Source organism: Apteryx mantelli, chromosome 2 (assembly GCF_036417845.1).
Source record: "Apteryx mantelli isolate bAptMan1 chromosome 2, bAptMan1.hap1, whole genome shotgun sequence".
NCBI lineage: Eukaryota > Metazoa > Chordata > Aves > Apterygiformes > Apterygidae > Apteryx > Apteryx mantelli.
In genome coordinates this window covers 129,313,861-129,330,860 of record NC_089979.1, presented here as the reverse complement: position 1 = coordinate 129,330,860, position 17,000 = coordinate 129,313,861, and the positions used below count along the sequence as shown (strand labels likewise).

Here is a 17,000-nt window from a genome sequence, read left to right as displayed (position 1 = left end):
CCCAGAAGGTAATGCATTATTTCACTTAATCGTACTAGTACTTTACTATCCATTTTACGTAAGACCCCTATAACTGTAACAAGTGTATTGTTTGACATGCAGCAAAAACATATGGGCAACCAACAGATATTTCGTCTGACCTGTCAGATCAATTAATTTCCTTAACAGAGACAAATGCCTTTAGAACAGCAAATCAAGACAGCAAAGAAATCCTCTCAAATGCTAGAAAAAGCCAAAGAATATATGCTGTGAGGAAATGAACTATGTTTAAAAAATAAACTGCATCGAAGTAATTCTCCAGACTACTGTTCAAGCTTTGTTTTCAGTAATGTACAGTATCACATGCAATACTTCACAGTAAACTAATTTCATGAAATCATATGCTTGTCAGAAAGAGATGGCATTTTATTTATTATTTATAGGCTACCTATCCAGAGTGCTTGCTTGCTATCCATTTCATTTTAACCTTAAATTTCCACACACAAAGTAAGTAACGCTTATTAAAAAAAGAAAAAGATAGCTTGACTAATGAAATCAGTTAAAGCCCAAAATCTAAACATGAAGCAAAGTCAAACACAAACAGCAGGAATAATGCCTAAGTAAGTTTTATACACTGGACTTTCCAATCTTCTGTACTTTTATAGAAATACATCAACTTGGAAAATGTAATCTTAATGTTCTTCAACATTTTTGATTATGAGGGATCACCTTCAGGATCGAAAGAGGCACACCATGAATACCAATTTCACATGATCTTAAATGTAAACAGAATTTTGCTGCAGCTCAGCTCAATTTTCTAGTCACATGACAAGACAATATGAAGACTGCATCATTCAAGGTTTACTAAGATAGTAGTATTGCTAGTCTGGGTCACCATTCTACAACCCTGCTTAGTTATTCACCCTCCTTTATTTTACATGCTGAACTAGAGAACAAAGATTCTCAATTCACTGACTTAAAACATGTAAAGTGAGTAACTTAAGAACTACAACCAAAACACAGAGTAAAAGTTCTTAATAAAATCAACTCAATTTTACTTTTATTCCTCCATATTTCATAACTTTATTGTGCTCCCATAGTGTGAGTCTAAGTACGAACCATTTCACCTGGTCTAATAAAAGACCAGCTGCTATAACATGGTCTTTATCCACATTATGCACAAATCAGTCATCAAGAGTAGTAAAGCCTTAACTGTCCAACAAGGTGTCTATATAAAGTTTAGTAAATACAGTCTGCCTTCATGGGAAAGCTCTGGTGGACTAAGGCAGCACTAACAATGTGGGAGAAGAACACCCAAATGGTGAGCTATCGCAGAACAGTGATTTTTCCTTGTACACACATTCTAATACTGTTCTAGGAATGACAGCTGTTTCCTGGCCAGAATGCTCCAGATAGCTTTTTAGGACCATGATTTACTGAAAGCATTTAAATTTCAGAAATAATTTGTTTAAGCTAGTATGTGTATATATTAGGTTTGTGTATCCAATTTAGAATTCTAAAATGCTTATATGTATTTACAATATCTTTTGTGTTGGCCAGATATCGAAAATGTCCCAGTATCTATTACTGCTTTATGAAAGAGAGGTAAATAAAAATGAAAACAAAACCCAAGCCAACTCATTTTTCTTGATTATTAGAGAATTAAGAGAATAGGTGGTACTTGGAGACCTGATTTCATGGACTGTCATAACCAGGATACACTTAGTAACACAAGCATGTATGTCAAGGTCCGGCACAGCTGAATGGTCAAATGTGTGTGATATTAATTGTTCATGAATGTTTCAATTAAAGAATGAGAACACTCTTTCTTAATAAGTCATATATTATCAGCTGTCCTTCTACAAGCCTTATAGAACATTAAAAAGCAGAAATATCAGATGTGTAAAGAGAAAACTCAGGGCAAACTGAGAGAACTCAACTTTGGCAGAACACAATCAGGAGTCAGCCAGCAAAACAAAATAAAAATGATTATTCTAAGAAATGTAGAGGTCATTATCTCAGACTTTCAGTGAGCCCAGCCAACAGACTGAGACCAAATTCAGATGTAGCCATTCAAATTCAGCACAGTGTTGGTTTCTATTTGCTTATTTTTGGTAACATGCATTTCTTTTACATTCTCTGCCAAATGTCAGTGGTGTGTTTGGGTGTAGGATTTGACAAGGTGTACAAGCAGGCAAAGACTGAGCAACCCCTAGTAAGTCACCAACCCTTCCCCTACCCTACTCCTGGGGAAGGACATTTCAAATGAAGGTTTAACTGGGCAGAAGGAAACAGAAGTATAGCTTGAATCTCACCTCATCACAGTCACTCCCCTCTAGACCTGGAGCAGACAGATCCCTGCCATTTCATCACCAATGTCCAACTGCATCACCAACCAAGGGCAGCTGTTCCAGCCTGTGATGTCAGATCTCTTGCATTAGTGAGGTCACAGAGAAATTCTCCTAGAGATCAGGTTGGCTGAGACTAGAGGGAGGCTGGATTTTTTTTTTTTTCTTTCATCACAGTATTAATAAAATGACCAGTCCTTTAAGGACTGCTGTAACTTATACATGCCTTTGGATCCAAGAAAGCACAGCAGGGTTCAGTGCAATCAGATGATCCACAGCCAATTAAGTGTTAGAGATAACAGATTTTACAAGGGGGTGTTGAACTTTGAGTCCTGTCTGTAAGACAGGCCACTTCAGAAACAGTAAGAAGCTGGATGACAGACCTTGTGCTCTCAGAGAAGGAGACAAGAATGGAGAGCCCCTCCCTGTATTTTTCACCTATGAAAGATAACAGACATCATTTAAACTTTTTCTTCTGTTTACATGTACATGTCATTAAAAAGTCTATTTGCATTTTGGTTTCATTTCACTGGCTGCCATCCTTCACCTGGATCTTCAAGTTAATATATTATAATGGTGGCACAGACTTTGAGAGGAACTGACAGTGAAAAATACCTTCAGTCTCAGAAGAGCCAAAAATTCAGGTGGAAGGAAAAATATTCTGAAACAACCTGTTAAGATAAGGAAATTGCAAAAATGTATCTCAATAGTTAGAGGAAGGATGTTAGCATATCAGAAGAGACTAGACAGAAAACCACAATATCCAATGGATGCTATAAACAGATGTAGCAATGAACCATTAGAAATACATTACTAGCTGCTACAACAGAATTCTGGAGTAGACACATTTCAGGTCCTTTAAAACTATGCAAAATGAACAACAGTAAAATTGGCATGACCATAACCTTTCACCAAACAAAATTCATAACTGTATATTGAAATTAGTCTCAAGTCAAATGGTAATTAATTTATTGTTGTCAGTTCCTGATACTTCTCAATGATGAAATCATCGCAAACTGTAGCTCAGTTTAAAGATAAAGGCTTTAAAGATAAATTCTCTCACAGCTGAAGAAAATAAAACTGGTACTCAACCTTTCATTTACTCTGAAGTTAATCTGACTATTAATTTTAGAAGTAGTCTGGTCAGGGTGAGTGAGAAACATTAGTTAAAATACAATACTACCAATCTAGAGAATTGCTGGCAACCTGAATCTTTTCATTAGAGGGGAAAGTGTAGATAGTACACAGCGTGGCAGAAATGTCAGTTTAATCTCCTACTACGGATATTTTTATTTTTAAAGCAAACTGAATGTTTGAGAAAAGTAAGAAATCCTTGACCACTTTTCTTCATCTATCAAACACATCTTTGTCACCATCTTCACCACTCTGATTCAAAATGAGGTGATCTTCACCTACTCCTCTTCATCTTCCAAAACACTGGATCATATCTGAAACCTTGGATTTTTCTTCATAAGACCCATATATGTAAGATTCAACCTGTCTACACAGCTAAAATTCTCATTTTCCCTCTCATCAGTGTAATCCATACAGCCTCCCTACCAATCCATGCAGCGTGCAACCTCTAAAATATTCATCACACTGGTTGCCAAGATCTTCACTAACTGTACACTGTTTTTAGTGATCCTTTCTTCAGCAAATTTACACCATTTTTTTTGTCCAATCCTTATCACTATATACTATTTTAAGACAATCCAACAAGACCTTAGTTAAAACCCTTGTAAAAGTTTATTTCTTCCATTACTCCTATAAATGCAGCTAGCCAATATAACCTGCTAACATACCTAAAACTAACTCCCCTCTTACTGGTACCTTTTTTAAAAAGAATGTATCTTTACTATAAGCATACTTTTTCTTCCTTGCCCACATTTCCTTTCTATCTTACAATTATTTCTGTTGCAGCTGGACCTACTTGCAACTTGCAAACACAGAAGCAGAGGAGCTTGTCACGTACAAAAATCAGGCAGACAAAAGGTTAAGAGACATACATTGTAATAAACAAAATAAAAAAGAATAATGATCCTTAAATATTCATGAAAGTTTCTGTTTTGTTGAGTTTGGTTTTATTCCAGTTTTTCAAAGGTGGAATCTTAGAAGTATGCTAGGTTCTTTCAGGTTCAGGAAAGTCAAAGGCTGCAAGCATTAAGGCAGACTACAGAGAAACAGGTAAGACGGATCTGAAACAAATGTTTAGTGTAAAAATTACAAATTAATAGGCATTGAATAGCATTGTAAAACTGTAAGTATCTGAGCTTTATGCTGAAGGTATACCTCTTAAACCCACTGGTGTAAGCCCTCATCAGCCCCTTTCTCCCCTTCCCAGTCTTCTTTCCCAAGCTTGTATGGTTTGAGCTAGACCTATTACTTCTGGAAGGGGATAGTGCAAGTCTGAAGCTACTGAGAATAATGGAAAACGGGAGAGGATTACATGGGATCTTCCTGAAAGTTGCCTTCAAACACCGGCAAAGGACTATGACTATCTGCATTAGGAGATGCCTCACATGCTCATGGGCTAAATGACAAATAACAGCAGCTCTAGAAATTGAAGTGCTGCAGTCAACTTACAAAAATTATAGCATGAGTCTATCAATATACTTTTATCCCAAAAAGAACAGCAAATCCAAAAGAAAAGGATCTCTTGCACACACATTTTCATGAAGCAAAAAAACTGACAGGGCACAACCAGTATAGGTTTTATGCATAAATGTGAACTACAATGAAAACCAAGTAAGGTCAAATCCTTGGCCTGTTAGCCTAGACTGTTTAACACATTGTGCATAAAGACTAAGGGGTACGATGCACTTTAGGAGGTATCAGCACTAGCAGCACCTGGTTTATTTTTCAGTCTACAAAAAAAAAAAAAAAAAAAAAAAAAAAAAATTGCCCATATATAGTACTTGAATATATTATCTTTTCTCCAAACTGCGTATATTTATTAGCACCATAGGCATACATGCAAATGATGTATACTAAAAATGAGTCAAGCCTAAAGGAGGAAACACTATGCTATTGACTCATGAATAACTGAAAGTCAAGCAAAGCACCTTTTTTTTTTTTTTTTTTTTTTTAAGTATGTGGTTCCAAATGAAATAACAGGCTGTATATACTGCATGTTTCAAAGTCACCATTCTAAAAATGCATGAAAGCTTTATAGAAAGCAGGACAGGCAAAATAGGCATCAGTACCCCTATAGAGCCACTCTTCTCACTGCAGAAATTAAGAACCAAATTATTCCTGCTGCACAATTATCAAATAGTCTTTACATCTTTACATTGAAAGTATAATCCTAAATATTTAGTTGTATTCTTCCTACAGCTATTAGTAGTATTCTCCTTATATCTGCTCTTTCACCGTACTTTTCAAAAGTCTTTTATACAGGTTACTATTTCAATTGTTAAATTGTCTTTTCATTTCCATGATTTAATAAACTTGTATGATTTATTAAATATTTTACAGTGTGCTCCTGAGTTAACTGTGATAAGTGAGATATTATAAAATCTAGGTTCTAACTGGAGCTTTCCCACTGAGTTGCTCTTTGGCCTTGAATAAGTTGCTTTCTCACACTGAAAATGATTAATGACATTTTCATTTATAGATGTAAGGCTCTACAAAACTAGGAAGCATTAATCATGAATAATCTAGACAAAATTTAGTCCAGAAGATACAAGAAATCAAAAGCACCACCTAGACATTGCATCTTCTTATTCAGATTTACAATAATTTGTTGCTGATACATCTAAAGCACAATAGATTGGAAATAATCATATACACTGCTTGTATATACTATTGAGCTTTAAGCTACTGTAACAATTCAGAAAAGAGTCCTGAGCATGACTTTAGGCAACTAGCTTACAAATACAACACCACCACAAAAATTGTAAAAGGATTTGGTATCTCCATGTATAATGAAAAACACTCACCTATATAAAATTATGCACCAACCAGAAAAATATTATGGGGAAGCAAACTCGTGCTCAGCATGCTATACCATTAAATCTGACAGGAATTTGAAGAGTTGCATGGTATAGAGGTTATTCCATAATTTGGAATTTTTTGCACCTTCCTTTATAGCCTCCATTGCTGGCCACTCCAAGTGACAAAACACTGGCCTAGATGACAATTCATCCAGTCCAATGTGCAATTTTTATGTTACATCAGAGTGAACTCTAAATACCAAAAATATACAATTCTAGAAAGATTCTTAAAGCCTTTTAAATAGTTCCACAGCTTTCTGAAATTCAAGTTTATGCTAAATATGCATCAGATAGTTATACTTCTTCCCAACAGTAAAAAGAAAAGGCCAAAAGTATATTTTTGTAAAGGTAGAGATTAAATAAAAATATCACTTATTATCAAACATGCACAATCCAGGTTTCAAGAAATGTATTTCAGACATTCATTATCTGATAACTCAGAACCAAAGGACACTGACTGCTTGTGGATTTGGGTTAAATAAGACAGCTCAGGAGTGAATACAAGTAGAAGTCTGTTACAGACCATCAGTTCAAACTAGACAACAGGAGGATTTTCTTCATGAGCACATATTTGTAATATGCTGAAAGAAAAATGTCAAACTGAAGTCTTTAATAATGAAACTAAATATGCCAAGGTCTTAAGCAGCCTATAATAAAAGCATCAGTTTTTTTTTTTAATTATTAGCAATAGTTTTCTAACACCATCCACCATATCTGACACAGAGATATTATCATATATGCCATTACAATGGCTAAAATGGGTAAGTCACGGGACTAGAAACTGGTGGTAGTCTAAGAACCACTGATCATGCTCCGATTACATAGGCAGATAGAGATCATAGGTGTCTATGTAAATATATCATGCACATACATGTTCATATTCCTAAGGGTTCAAATTTTCTGAAGCTGAAGAAAACTATGAACAAAATTGATTGAGAGGAAAAATCCTAGACAGAAAACTATGAAAATGCAAAGTTCTTTAAGATGACTTTTATCTATGATCAGTCACAGCTCTACAGTAACAAACAAGACAATTTTGACTACAACCCAACCTAGTTTATCTGAAAACAAAAGCAAGTATACAAAATACAAAAGCAGGATCAACAAATGTAGAAGAGGGGGGGCTAGATCACTATCTATATAAATTAGAATTATGGAGTGTAGAAACTGGTGAGAGACATAAAACATCCATTTATGACAAAGCCAACACTGAAAGCTTTTACAAATATTAGTAAGAAAAAATCACCTCAACAATAGCATAGGACCATGACTAGATGGAGGTGGCAGAAATGTTAAAAATCATACAGAAAGATCAAAAATATTCAATAAATATTTTCATTCTATAGTTGGAAAGACTCAAAAATGGTATAATTGTGTCATATTATATTGACATTCTTTCCAACTCATTTGTTAAACAGATGTTCCAGATCAGATGTTAAACAACATTGTGAGACAAACATTTTAAATCAGCATACTTGTTAAACTTTATCCAAGAGTCCTAGAGGAGCCAGCCCAGCAAATCTATGATCTGTTCAGGCTCTTTTAAAAATATATTTTCTAATCTCTATCTGCCTTGAAATGCTATGGACTGCCACAATACAGAAGAGTGAAAACACTGTGTCAAAGGAAAAAATCAAGTTTTAAGGCAATCTAATATGACAGAGAATTCAAAGAGGATTACAAGAACCAGTGACTAGAAACTGAAAACAGATGCATTCAAATGTATTCAAACAATAATTGCATGCCTTATTTTTAAATAGTGAAAAAGATGAATCACTGAAACAAGTCATCCAGAAGTAAGATTCTCAATATCTTGATACACTTTTAAAAACAGCTTAGCCAACTATAAGTTTAGCAAAAAAAAAATGCAGACAAAAATTGATTCTGTAGCACACTTGAGATGAAATGTTCGCATAACTCTAATGCAACATTAAACAATACAGTACTAAACACAGGTTTAACTTAATCAAATACATGAACTTTTCACATACACACAGCTAGATTAACTAGTAGTGTGGTAATAAAGTTCTTCAATAAACCTAAAATAAAGATTTGCCAATCCATTAACAAACAAAAATCCCCTCAACTTAAATAGGACAGAAATAAGTAAAATGCATTTTTAAATACTACAAAGGACACTATGATACTGTCTCTCTTCTAGCGCAAGTTCAACACCAGTGGCATATGACCCTTCCTATTATTTTCAAACTTCTTCCAGCTAGATTTGAGGTCATGTGCTCCAGTGCTACTGGAAAATCCAAATCTAGCCATTAACAGAGGCAATATCTATTGCTATTGCGCTTGATTATCCATCAGCCTTTATCACCACAAATTGCTAAACATCTAATGTCCACCTCCATGGCCTGGATGCAGTCTGAGGAACTATTCCAGCTTGACTCTGTTTCTTATTCCAACTCTCAAGAGTACATGTATGGTCAATTATTTCTCCTCAAAGACTGTCATACAACACAGATATCGTAAGATTCAAACTAATCATTCTTTTTGCTATTCAACATCAATGAAAAGAATATGAATTATCAGATTATAACATAATCCAGCATGACCAGAACTGCAAACTTTGCATCATCTTTGTATTCTTTACTGAAAGTACTATGATCTCAGAAGCTGCAATATCGGGGGGAAAAAAATAACATCTGGGCAACAAAAACATTCTCAAGTAAAACACAGAATACAGTAGCAATCTTTCTAAAAAATGGAAATGGCAACAGCTATGCCCATTTTTTTGTGGTGAAAAGAGAGTATAAAGCCTCACTAACATAACAACCAGACACAGGCAAATAACTCCTTCTATCATGTTTAAGAGCCCTCTTCCTCTTAGAGCAAAACTCAGCCAGAGATATGTATTTTTATGGGCTAGAGACTTAAATGCTTTGAGTGCTTTACCGGGCTAGAAGAAAAAAAAAAAACATACAAAACCTATAGACTTTACCCTGCTCTGTAGTAAATAAGCTAAGTCAAACAGTTTACAGATTATCACATTTGCACTCTGCAGTCATGACAGGCTCCTGATCCAAAATTCTCTTCAACACGCTAATCAGCAAAGCCTCAAATGGACTAGGAACTGATTATCTTCGAAACCGTCTATCCTCCACAATTCTCAGCAACAGCTGTTGTCAATTACAACAGCATACCTAGCAGTTTAAGATAAAATTTTTAAGGATGGAGCACAGAGTAAACTCTCTAAAAAGACGTCAGCAGCAGAATTCCTTTCATGGCCAGGTATAAAACAGCTCTTTGCATGGTCCTTCCCCAGCGAAAAGCAAAGGTATAATAGCAACAATAACCTGGAGACAGCAAAGACGACCTCTAAATTACTGTAAATCATATGCAGGCAGAGTATGTATAACACATTTCCACCAAATCATATTTTTCTTGCACGTTCATACAAGGTACTGAAGTCCAAAAGAAGCAAGTGCTATTCAAAAGCAAAAAAAAAAAAAAAAAAAATTGAATAAACCCAACACTATAATGCAAAGAAGGAAAAATGTAAATGAGGAAGAATGTTTTCACTTACATTTCTCAAAGTTGAGTGCCATTCTTGCAAGTGCCAGAGTGCTTAAGAAAAGCTATCAACCATTTGTGTGTGACAAGTGAGTTTTGCTAATACTGCAGTAGAAACAGAACTATTTGTAAGAATCTATTTCGTGGCTTTCCTTAGATTTGTGAGAATGTGAAATGAAGTGAAACATAGAAGAATTTCATCAGTTTAATTAATAGCTAAGAAAGCTATCAGTATAAGTCTTATTTAGGTGCACTTCCTATCCACAAAGCTGGAGAACAGACTCTCTTCTTCTTCTCCTGAACAAAACAATGTCATCAGGACCTTTTGAAAGGTTTGATTTTCATAGGAGTTGACCACATCTATAGTTTCATCAAATTATGAAGCCATCATAAAATCCAGAAAAAAACCCCCACATACTTCACAGTATACACTTATATGTAAAAATGATAATCGGTCATGCTCTCATACTTTGTTGTAAACTGAAGTTCATAATGTAGGTTCACAAATCACACAAGGGTAAGTCACTGTCGTTGGCTCAGCAAAAGAGTTACCAATTTCAAGAAGGTATACAAATAGTTTAAAACATAACAATTGCTTTGGGGCCATGTCTAACCGTGTCTTTATCTAATATTCTGAATGTACTAAAAAAGATCTTAATGGTAGCAAGTCCGGTAATCACTACTATTGCATATATGTTTGACATAACGGTTTAGAACTCTATTCTAGGGTAACAGCATTTAGGCCAAACAGAAGAAATTATCATGCATGTAACACATAAGTCAGTGAAAAGAAGTTTGATAATTAGTTATTCACAATGACATTAAGTCAGATAACTATTACATTTATGAAATAAGGACTGGTTTGAAAAATAAAAGTCATTACCATCCACAAACTATATCCTTTTCCTATTTACCAGTTTTAGGACTTATGGTATTTTAACCTGCCAGTTGCAAATGTAACAGTGGATGATGATTCAAAGTGAAGTGGAATCTAGGATCAATTTAACTGAATTTGTTTTATTACTCTCAACTTTTTTCTAGTACTTTTAATACCAGCAAACATAGCCCACCTTTATTTGGGATACATTTTAGGTTTACCTTTCACAAAGGTATTATCCGTACATAACTGAATTAGTGTGTGGCAAGTAACAGAAGTGACAAATAATAACTAATAAAGTTTCACTGGTATGAAAAGAAATACTTCTCTTATGTAGTGCTTTTTAACCAAGTTTCAGAGTAGTCTGTAAGGGAAGATAAGCAGGATTACTGAGAATAAAGTGGTGAACGAATGCTGTAAAGCTGAGTGTTTAGAAAAGTACTCTTGTCTCCCGATTCCCATTCCAGTACATTTTGGAAGATGATTCTTTCACATATTAACAAATATTGCTGTCTGTTAAGTATTTACATTCAGATATACCACTAACGCAAGAACTTATGTCAACATAGTGGGACAACTTTTCCTTAAGATCAGACCATAAAGCCTTCAGGATGCATGCTGCCACAGGATACATAGCTGAAGTGAACTACTGATGGATATGATACAGTGATTAAGGGTATAAAACTCTCTAACAGCTAAAATGTGCCAGCTGCAGCCCCTGCACTGAAATCTATAACACCTGAATTACTGTATCCAAAAGAAAAAGAAAGGTGATAGTCAAACACCTAAAACTGTGCCAAGGCAATAAACTGGACAGTTAGGATGCACTGAAGCCAGATGGGTGGGCACAAGAAGAAAGAGAGGCTCTGGCGGCAGCCCAGCTTCTTCTAAAAAACTCTTTCTAAAAGGCCTAGAAGAAAAATCACGGAGACCATAACTTCCCTTTTCAGCCATCAGAACCATCACCAACAACAATAAAAAATAAAAGAAAAAAAAAAAGGAAATTCAGGGGGAAAACCTGGCGGCAGATCTGCCTCCTCCTCCTCCCCCTCCTCCCCCCCCCCCCGCTTCACCTCCCGGGAGCGGAGCGGAGCGCAGCCCGCAGGCCCCGCCGGGAAGGCCCCGCCGCCGGCCCGGCCCGGCCCGAGCACGGGGCACAGCCCGGCCCCGGGGCGGCTCCGCGGGCACCAGGCCTCGCCGCGGCCCGCGCCCGCCGGCGGCGCCCAGGCCTCGCCGCCCCTCAGCGGCCGCCGCGGCGGGCGGGGCTCGGCGGGCGGCGGGGGCAGCGCACGGCGGCGGCGGGGGGGGAGCGGGCGAAGGGGGCAGATGCACTGGGGCTGGCTTTACCTGCTGCTGCCGCTGCCTGACGATCTGGCTCAGCCTCTCTCTCTCTCTCTCTCTCCCCCTGCTCCCTCCCCGCCCGCCCGCCTGCCTCCCTCCCTCCCTGTCTGTCTGTGCGGCACGCAGACCCCAGCGCCGGCCCGGCGCCCTGCGAGGGACGCGGGGCCAGGGGAGGCGGCGGGGGGAGACTCGGGGAAAGGGAAAGGGAAGGGGAAGGGCTCCCGCCCGCACGCGGCCACGCGTGCGCGCTGGCGCCGCCCCTTCCCCCCCCCGCCTTCCCCGGAGCGCAGGCGCGCGCTGTGCCCGCTCCCGTTCCCGCGCGGCCGTTGGGTGGGTGCGGGGCGCCGCGCCGCGCCGCGCGCCGCCGCGGGCGCGGGGCCCCTCTCGGGCCGGCGGGGCGGTGGGGAGGCGGGCGGCGGGCGGCGACGGCGCTTCCCCGTCCCGGGCTCTGGCGCAGCTCCGCTGACCCCTGCTCCTGAAGAGCTGCTTTGGGAGCCCTGGCAGGCGGGAGCGAAAAGGGACTTCAGGATTTTTTTTTTTTTTTTTATATTGCAAAGTTACACGTTTGCCGCGTGTTCAGGACCTTTTACCCTCCGAGGGAGCCCGAGGCTCTTTTATTTACATCAGACTTACGCAGAGTGTCGTTACCTACCGGGCGGGGAGGGGGCTGGGGAGAGGGCAGCTTAAATGAGATAATTTAAAGTGTATTCAGTACACTGCTCTCTGGAAGTGACTGGCCAGATTCAAACCGCTGTGGAAACTTCCTTGTTGAAGAAGGAAGTAGATGTTGTCCTAGAAATTAACGCCTGCTGAAAGAAGAGGCTACGTGCTGTGTCAAGCTGTGTTTGCAGGTTCAGGGGCTGAGGTTGGTCCTCGCCCGGGTGCGCAGGCCCCCCTGTTCCCAGCTCCCTCGGGCCCCTAGCTGCAGAGCTCCCTGAGCCTGCCGTGTGCCTGGCTTGACAGGCAGCGGGCACGTTCAACTATTAAATTAGGAAACAGAATAATCGTTCTCGCCACGTTTTTCTATAAACTAGTAGCAGTTCACATGAGACAAAACACTTGAATTTCCAAGACAGGCTTTTGAATTGCTGGCATGTGTTCGATATCAGTTTAATCAAAAAAACATGCAGACTTTCTAAATAAAGAAGTTTGGGGAAATCCAGTAAATCTTCTTATTTTCTTGACACTGGCCATTTCATCATTAAGTGTCCTGAAGGAATGTGGACTATTTGAGAAGACCGCCTACTACTAAGGAACTCATTTTGCTTTGAAGACCATCTGCAGTCTATATATTTATACAACTATGTAAAGATCAAGTGAAGTGCTGTGTGTCCTAGGTTGCTGTTCAATTGTATAATTTCTAATTATGCCTGATAGTGCACTAGGTACCCAAGCTTTTCTTTGGGATCTCCAGTACAAGTTAAAAAGGGCAAACTAGAGACATAACTCCGTAATACAATTCTAGCTGAAACAGCATTATTATTTGAATCTGAGTCTTGGGAAAATGAACTTAAAGCTAGCATCATTCGACATGCATCATGCATCCCAGAGCAGCATAGGAAGGAAGGCGATCATTTTGAAATACACCTATAAATGTGAAAGAGGAATAAAATTTGCTAAATTTAGTACAAATTATATGTATCTAATCTCTAAAGTCATCTCTTATAATTCTCCTTTTTTCCAGAGAAGAACTTTTTTCCTTTGTAGGCCGTTTTGTGATAGGATAATCAGTCCATCTATGTGGTTTTGCTGAAGATGCTTAGGGAGGAAATCTCAGCTCCATGCCAGTCTACAGATGTTCTTGATTCCCAGATGTTTGGTTAAAAAAAGAGGGAGACCAAAGTAGGTTCTAGCCTGCTGATGATAGTGTTTTACAGCAATGCATTTAAATTTCTGGCTACAACAAAATGCTTAAAGTAGAAAGAGCAATTTAAAGTTAAATGTTAGTAGATTTAAAAGAAAAAAACAGGACAAAAAAACTAAGATACAAGCGGATTTCCTTATGTGTCCATATAGCCTTTAATTTCAATCAGATCGTTTCATTTTCTGTTTGAGATCACGATTTTCCATTTGTCTCTCCATACATTTGTTTTATGTTATAGCAGATCTTGATGAGATAAGAAAAACAAGCAGTCAAGTATCTGATGCTTGTCTAGTGATATCATGCTTTGAATACCTCCAAAAACTCAGTGTTGAAATATTTCTTTCCAGTACAGGATACAGCTTTTGATTTAGAAATCATACAGCCATCTACAGTCAGTCTGCATATATCACAATGACCCGTCCACTAGAAATACATGGAAATATATATTTTCTGCCTTTGGAATACAGTGTATTTTATATAAGAGCAGTCACGAAAGTGGGAGATGGAATGACAACATAAAGAATTACAGCACATTATATGTTGAAGGTATAGGAGTACAGGCAGGATTCACAAAGGACTTCAAGTATTAAACCTTTCTTATAAACCTGTTGTGCTACTGTAAAAAAGAAAGTATGCACCTGCCTTTGGCACAAACACCAACTGTGTGCTCAAATCAGGCAAATGTGAGTTGTCTAAATAACTACTGGAGTAATTATACGAGCATAGGATATCTAATTGTGTGTGCACTTAGGGGATGTCTTAAAAGATTTGGCCCTCTCAGTATTCTCAATATTAAAATTTTCCCAAGCAAAATAAAAGCTAGAACAAAAGCCAGCAAGAAAACAACAGTAGAATCTGCCAAAAGTGGTTTATTCTTGTTTTATTGGGACAATTGTTAGGCACACACACTAAAAATGCCAATTTAAGCCTGTTTGGAGGTTCCACACAAAAATTGAAACGCTATATTCATTGTAAGGTGATGAATCCCTTATACAATAAATAGAAGAATAAATTCCAAATATTATTATTTTATATATTTACAATATTTAGAGGAGTTAAGAACAAAATGCTCAGACAATTTCAGTTTATGTTCAAAATATGTGTCCTACTGCAGAGTCACAGGTAAAGATGTGTATACTTTGTATACTGAGGAATTTAATGTTTGTAGTTACATATTACTAATTACTTGAAAATATTAGGTGTTGACTGAAATATTCTTAGGGTTTGAAGTATTTTTAAAGGGAAGATTGGATAAAATTTTACTGGACTGCACATCAGAAGTGTGAAAAATCACGTTTTATATTTTATTATATTATTAATTGTTAATTTAACTAGTTTAATCTGTAATCCAGCTAAGGTTTATACAAATTCTTGACATCTGAAAAGTAAGCAGTATCCATAGCCAAGAATGTTTACATTGCTTGCACACATGTGATGCTGAAAACCAATTTTGGAGTAAGAAAAGTGGGAAATACTGAATAACTTTCTGTATTGATTCCTTCTAGGTCTTTTCTAGTAAAGTATCTGTAGAAATGCATTCTCATTTCCAATCATTTGGGATGTTCCAATTTGTTTATCAACTGTACAGTAGAAGATATTACATGCATTTGAACTGGTTAGCAGGATTTCATCCATTTTTGGAAAAGTATTGATTTCCCAGGTTAATAAAATATAAAATGAAAAATCTTGACCTTTTGGCTTAGTTAACTCACTGCGTTCACTTAGGATGTAGTAAGTTCCACAGATTATTTAATACATATGAATTACACAATATATTTATAATATATATATATGATTGTGTGCATATACAGATATATTTATATAAATATATGTGCATATATTATTTGTTTATTAATTTGCAACATTATCCTTTCACTTACAGCTTTCTTCTCACAATCTCAGGAAATTCTGCAAATTTTAATAACTGCGGCTTCTCCTTTGAGTCATAAGAAGCAAAAATTGACTCCTTTCTGTATCAGTCATATTCCCACAAAGAATGATAAGAGATGCTTCTAGAGTACTTCTAGCACATCTAGAGCTTTAATGAGATGTATTCTATGCACATACATTGAAAACAAAGTTATATTCATTTTAAACTTAAAGAAACTTCTTCCATTGGAGACCATTGTCAGGGTAAATTTACTCTTAAGTTCTGTTTTTGTACACTCTTTTAAAATATTTACTAATCTTAAGAAAACCTTCAATTAATTTTGAGTTTTGTTCTGTACTTTTCATTCTCCAGCTCTGCCTTCTTGTCTACACCTAATACAGAAGAAGGAAAAAAAGTAAAAAGAAATTTTGCTTCTAAATTACAATATTGCTTTGCCATAGACATTCACATATTAACTGAATGGTGTCTTAAATAATCTAAAAATTCTTATTTTTGATAGAGTTCAGATAAGCTCCCATTGAGGTGAACCTTTATGTCAGGTGATAGGGTTCAATCTAATTTACCCATTATTATTTGCACTTCCCAAATAGATAACCAAAATACAGTGTCTTCTTCCAGTAGAAAACCAAACAGCTTGTGCTTTTTTAATAAAATATATAGTTCGACATGCTGACAATTATGTTCACAATGAGGAAATTTATCACAAAGATTTGACAAAGGGGCACTACTTAAAGCATTCTGAAAAATTTTAAAGGGATCAAGCCAAGAGTGAGCAACAATAATACAGAATGATGAACTACTATTGGAAAGAATAAAAAGAACCAGGTACTTGAGCTTAGTTGAAATTTGCCCCAGGTGAGACTTCTGAATGGTGTAAAGAAACCAGCCCCCTGACCTTGAAACACACAATACATTGACAGTCATACTAGCATAATCTGATGTACCGTGTATTTGTTAGATCAGTGTTCAGAGAGATATGGTGATTAGAAGCGATTAGAGTAGCACTAGTCTATAAGAAAATTTAATGCAAAAGGGCATAAAGAAAAAGAAAAACCCTGAGTATCAGGAAAAGTTCCTGTTAGCAGTATCTGAAAATAAACAGTGATTCCTGCAAATATTAGTGTCCAGTGCAACATTTATGCTTGTGATACCTTTGGTCCTGATTCAGGCACAAACATCATTTAAC

General features: G+C 37.3%; 1 protein-coding gene across 8 annotated transcripts in view; it reads right to left on the bottom strand.

Annotated features, from left to right (window-relative positions):
* The window catches only part of TBC1D5 (TBC1 domain family member 5), a 337,770-nt gene extending 325,656 nt beyond the window's left edge, over positions 1-12,114 (bottom strand). For 7 of the 8 annotated variants that reach the window (XR_010883476.1, XR_010883479.1, XR_010883480.1 and 4 more), the window contains exon 1: positions 12,066-12,114. The gene's annotated coding sequence lies outside the window, so the exon portion shown is untranslated. The remainder of the gene's footprint in view (positions 1-12,065) is intronic. The other variant, XR_010883477.1, reaches the window with a different exon arrangement.
* Between the last annotated feature and the right edge of the window lie 4,886 nt (positions 12,115-17,000).